Source organism: Carlito syrichta, unplaced genomic scaffold (genome assembly GCF_000164805.1).
Source record: "Carlito syrichta isolate Samal-C Ts95f unplaced genomic scaffold, Tarsius_syrichta-2.0.1 Scaffold313618, whole genome shotgun sequence".
NCBI classification, from domain to species: domain Eukaryota; kingdom Metazoa; phylum Chordata; class Mammalia; order Primates; family Tarsiidae; genus Carlito; species Carlito syrichta.
The window spans coordinates 187,991-193,999 of NW_007257714.1; the positions used below are offsets into that span (position 1 = coordinate 187,991).

Consider the following 6,009-nt stretch of genomic DNA (forward strand, 5'->3'; position numbering starts at 1 on the left):
GAGCCCAGCAGGTCGAGGCTGCAGTGGCCGGGAGCGGCCGCTGCACTCCAGTCCGGGCCACAAAGTGAGACTCCAACTCAAAAAAATTAAAAAAAAAAAGTACATTATTTCATGTTATATAGTTCAATTTCATTTTTTGATAAATAAATGAAACTCTTAAAATCCGAACATTCCATATACAAGCTGCTCTTATCTAATGACCTGTCCTTTGTTTCCATTTTCAAATCTTCTACTTGAAATATTAATTTGGCTACCTTTAAATTGGCACAGTCATATTATACATTATTCGAGTTTGTGCATATCATGTGGAAGAACAGAAGTGTTATTTGTGACAATTTGGATGTTATAATTAATTTGAAGTATTTAAAGTATGGTTTATTCATAGAGTCATTGGAGAGGGATAATATTATTAAAAGACAGATGGTGGCACATTTTGCATGCTTAAAAGGCACAAAATCATTTCCTAGCAGAAACATTTAAAAATGATTTTGCTTCCTCTCTATAATTATCAATTCAAATAATCTCGCTTACTTTTTTTTTGTACTTTACATGGGAAAATATATTGCTGAGAGTGGAGGTAGTCAGAAGTTGGCTAGGCAGATAGTCAGGGAGGGTCTCAAGGAGAAGTAACACCTGTGGGGATGCCCCTGCGCTGCCTCCATTATATAACTAGCAGTTGAGAATGTGGTAAATGTGATTCAGAACATCCTCTTAAACCAAAGTGTTTTGTTCAAAGGGAACTTCTGCCATTTGGACACAGGTGTAATAGCTTAAATAAGCACCCTAACATGACCTGAGCTTATTACAATATCATTAGCATGGCATTAGCATTGAGGTTTTATCCCCGCCCCCATGGACTTTTCTGTGGTATTTATGGGTAATAATAAGGTGGAGTAACTTTGGACAAGGGCACACATGGGTAGTAAAGACTGGGACCAGCTAACTGCTAGGAGGTTGAGAGGCAGGAAAGATGCAGATAAGAAGAACACCCCTCGAGGGGAGAGAGGAAAACTCAGAACACTCCCCAACTGCCAGTAACCCATTTCAGGGTCCTTCTCTTCTTGAGAACTTTCTGTTGCTTGATAAACTCCTTTCATTCATCTTTTGGCATTTATATTCCTTAATTTTCTTGGTTGTGAGACAGAAACTCAAGGATGTAAGCTGACAGCACGGTTGAAAATTCCTGCACTATTTCTGACTAGGATTGCTGAATTCAGAAGGTTGAGTGAAAGCAGATCTACCTCTTTTTTTTTTTTTTTTTTTTTTTTGAGTTGGAGTCTCACTCTGTCGCCCAGACTGAAGTGAAGTGCACCACAGCCTCAACCTGCTGGGCTCCGACGATCCTTCCACCTCAGCCTTCCAAGTAGCTGGAACTACAGGCACGCACTACCACGCCCATCTAATTTTTGTTTTATTGTAGAGATGAGGTCTCGCCAAGTTGTCCGGGCGGGTCTCAAACCCGCGGGCTCAGGCAATCCACTCACTTCAGCCTCCCAAAATGCGGGATTACAGGCTACATTGCATCTTAATAGAGAAATGACAGTGTCCTAGAAGAACAATGTGGTCACCTCTGGAAAATACAATATGCCATTATGTATAAATAACTGATGGTCATAACCTTTTAAGGAAATATTTATGTCTTAAGAAAATAATATATTAACCCAGTAAATCTCTAAATTAGTAGAATAAGTATTAAAGAATCTGTGTCAACTGCCTTCAATTCCCTCTTCTCATTATCTCTGAATCTTTAGAGAAAATCATTTGGGCGTGACATGTGTACTAGTTTCCTAGGGTTGCCATAACAAAGTACTACAAACTGCATGGCTTAAACAGCAGAGATGTGTTGTCTCAGAATTCCGGAGGTTTGAAATCTGAGATCAAGGTGTCGTCAGACTTGATTCTTTCCAAAATTGCCTCTCCCCCAGCTTTCAGTGACTCCCTGGTCTTTGGCATTCCTTATTTTGTTTTGTTTTGTTTTTGAGTTGAAGTCTCACTCTGTCTCCCAGGCTGGAATGCAGTGGCACGTTCACAGCCACTGCAGCCTCGACCTGACGGGCTCTGGCGATCCTTCCACCTCAGCCTTCCAAGTAGCTGCCACCATGCCCGGCTAATTTTTTTATTTTATTGTAGAGACGAGACCTCATCAAGTTTCCCAGGCTGCTCTCGAACCCCTGAGCTCAGGCAATCCTCTCGCCCAGCCTCCCAAAGTGCTGGGAATACAGGCTGAGCCACCACGCCCAGCCAGCATTTCTTGTTTTGTAAAAGCATCACTCAGATCTCTGCATTCATGTTCACATGATGGCCCCCCTGAGTGTGTGTGTCTATGTCCAAATTTCCCCTTTAAATGAAGACACCAGTCACACTGGGTCAGGGACCAGTCTGCTCCAGTATGGCCTCATCTTAACTAATTACATCTACAATGACCCTGTTTCCAAATAAGATCACCTTCTCAGGTGCTGGGTTTTTAGGACTACAACATGTGATGTTTTTTTTTTTTCTGGAGTCTCACTCTGTTGCCCAGGCTGGAGTGCAGTGGCACGCTCACAGCCACTCCAGCATCGACCTGCTAGGCCCTGACGATCCTTCTCCCTCAGCCTTCCAAATAACTGGAACTGCAGGTGAGTGCTACCACGCCCGGCTAACTTTTGATTTATTGTAGAGACAAGGTCTCACCAAGTTGCCTGGGTGGGTCTTGAACCGGTGGGCTCAGGCCATCCTCTCGCCTTGGCCTCCCAAAGTGCTGGGATTGCAGGCTGAGCCACTGATCCCGGCCCTCTCAAATGTTTCTATGCTCCTAGTTGTATAACTTCAAGTTGCACTGGAATTTTCTTTTTTTCTTTTAAAGATGTGGGATACAACTCAAGGTTAGGTATACAAGTGTTCATCGTACAGGTATACGTAGGAATTTTCAAGACTTTACTTATCCTCCTTGTGACCTAAGGCTCACCTATACAGCAACCCAATTTAGTAAAGAGGCTTAAAGAGCAATTTATTGACTTTGGGGATTTGAGATTATTCTGTCTCAATTTATTTCTTTCGGAAGTTTAAGGTGAAAAAAAAAGACAGGTGCATCTAGCTGCCTCATTAGAAAAGCCACAAATCTTTGACTTTCCTGTCCTAGCACTTACCTTGCACTTGATGTTTTCAAAATACCACAAAATCATTAAATAACCAGTTCCCACCACATCTTTGTGAGATGTGAGAATTCTTACCATTTTCAGTAAAGGAAATTGAAGCAAAAACGCCAAGGCGACCCACGAAAGGTGATAGGACAAATCAGAAGCAGACCCGGTTGACTGCCATTTTATGAACTAAACGTTTGTCCTGTGCAAACCCGAGGCTGCAGTGTCACGGCCATATCCCTTTGGCCTGTTCCCAGAGTCCCTTTGCCCTGTAGCTCCTGGAGAAGGGTCATGAGGGCAGGAGTCAGCAGAGACCTAGCACAAAGGGACATGGCCGGCAGGAAAAGCCGTACATCTTTGACTTTCCCGCCCTAGCATTGGCCGTGCACTTGATGCTGTCAAAATCCCACAATCAATCGAGAGCAGGCTTGCTATCAGTGTTTGTAACCACGCCCCTGCCCCCACACGGAGAGTTCTAGAAACTGTAGGGGGACACTTTAGGATATGAAACAATAAGGCAGCAGGTGGGTATTGAGGAATCTCTTTTGTGCTACAAGGTAGTGAGATCTGGGAAATATGGGTCACGTGAACAATAACGAAAAACATGTGGAAGGTATTCCTTCCGATCTAAAACTCTGTAATTCTCTTGATCATAGGATCTATTAGAAACAAATTATTCGGTCTAGACCGAAGCTGATACACATGAATAGCAAGCTTTAAGGACTTTCTTAACTCTAGGAAGGTGCTGCAGGAAACAGTTCTAGATGTCCATGCAACCCTACACTCCCCAAAAAGGCTGAGGCACGCCAGAACACCTTCTGATGTTGCAACGTTCTCATTTTGTTTTCTCTGGCAAGAAAAGATTGCATATAATTGGCTGGGCCTATACTTGAGTGGAGGGAATTTAATGGGATGGAAATTGTCTTATATAAGGTGCCTACCATGCCTGCAATCCCAGTACTTTGGGAGGCTGAGGTGGGAGTATCACTTGAGCCCGAGAGTTCAAGACCAACCTGGGCAACTTTGTCTCTAAAAATAAAATAAAATACATGATAATAATTTTTTAAAAAAAGAAGGAAAAAGAGGTGGGCTCAGTGGCTCAGCCTGTAATCCCGCACCTTTGGGAGGCTGAGGTGAGTGGATTGCCTGAGCCCACGGGTTCGAGACCTGCCTGGGCAGGCGAGACTTCATCTCTACAATAAATCAAAAAATTAGCTGGGTGTGGTAGCGCGCGCCTGTAGTTCCAGCTACTCGGAAGGCTGAGGTGGAAGGATCGCCGGAGCCCAGCAGGTCGAGGCTGGGCGACGGAGTGAGACTCCAACTCAAAAAAAAAGAAAGAAAGAAAGAAAAAGAAAACCAACCTGAATGCTTAGATCTTTATGCTTAGAATTCAGGGGTGCAGGACCAAAGTGGCATTTTGATGTGAAAATGATAAGCTTCAATTACTCAGAAAGAGGTCCACCTTGTGTGCCATTCCATGTGAGTATCATAGAATCAAAAGGAAATATACCAGTCGGGCACGGTGGCTCACGCCTGCAATCCCAGCACTTTGGGAGGTAGAGGCGAGAGAATCGCCTGAGTCCAGGGGTTCGAGACCAGCCTGGGCAACGTGGCGAGACCCCATCTCTACAATAAATTAAAAAATTAGCCGGGTGTGGTGTACCTGTAGTCCCAACTACTTGAGAGGCTGAGGCAGAAGGATCGTCTGAGCCCAGCAGGTCAAGGCTGTGGTGGTCGTGAGCATGCCACTGCACTCCAGCCTGGGCAACAGAGTGAGACTCTGACTCCAATAAGTAAATAAATAAAACATGCTATTAATAATAAAAAATTTTTTTTAAATCAATGTAATATTCAACACTGAGAATGTCCCTAAAAATCATACTTTGTTCTGACCACAGGTTGATCAGTGAACACTGGGTAATGACCACACCCATTACTGATAAATGACCTCACCATACTGGGAGTTAAGATACTGAAATCTGAGTCACCTTGAGCCGGGCGAGCACTGTGGGCCGAGCAGGAATGCAGACTGAAAGAATGCAGGTCACCAGGGCACTACTCGTTTCTCCGGCTCTGATCCACTGCTGTTCCAGGGGTCCCATCAGGCCTGTGTCTGCCTCCTTCCTGAATAGGCCAGAGAATTCATCCAAGCAGCCTTCCTTCAGCAGCTCCCCACTCCAGGTGGCCGGGCAGGAGTTCCAGGCCAGTGTCGTCTCCAGGGACATTGACACGGCCGCCAAGTTTATTGGTGCTGGTGCAGCCACAGTTGGTGTGGCTGGTTCAGGGTCTGGCATCGGAACGGTGTTTGGCAGCTTGATCATTGGCTATGCCAGGAACCCGTCTCTCAAGCAGCAGCTCTTCTCCTGTGCCATTCTGGGCTTTGCCCTGTCTGAGGCCATGGGGCTCTTCTGTTTGATGGTCACCTTCCTCATCCTCTTTGCCATGTGGGACTCCATGGGGGTCACCTACCCGTCCTGCTGCCACGACTCCACGCTGTTGCCGGTTCTGGAGCTTTACCATTAAACACAACATTTCTCTTAAAAAAAAAAAAAAAAAAAGATACTGAAATCTTTCTGTAGGAATTGTTTAAAGCCACTGCTCCGAGCCTCTTAATTCTGCCCTCCCCTGGGACCCTCCCTCAAGTATCCTCAGGGTCCAGTCACCAAAGGGGACCTCAAAGACCAGCCTGCCTTTCTCATAGAGCAGTGCTTTAGCCATTCTGGTTGTTAAATATTTTAGTATCCCCCTTAAGAGGGACCGTTTTTGCTGCTTTTGCCTCCTGTTAGTACAAGCAATAGCTTTGCTTGTTAATATAAGTTCTGGACGGGCTCGGTGGCTCAGCCTGTAATCCCGCGCCTTTGGGAGGCTGAGGTGAGTGGATTGCCTG

At 45.1% G+C, this 6,009-nt stretch overlaps 1 pseudogene; it reads left to right on the forward strand.

Annotated features, from left to right (window-relative positions):
• The first annotated feature begins 5,159 nt into the window (after positions 1–5,159).
• On the forward strand, positions 5,160–5,645 carry LOC103273122 (annotated as a pseudogene).
• The last annotated feature ends 364 nt before the right edge of the window (positions 5,646–6,009 follow it).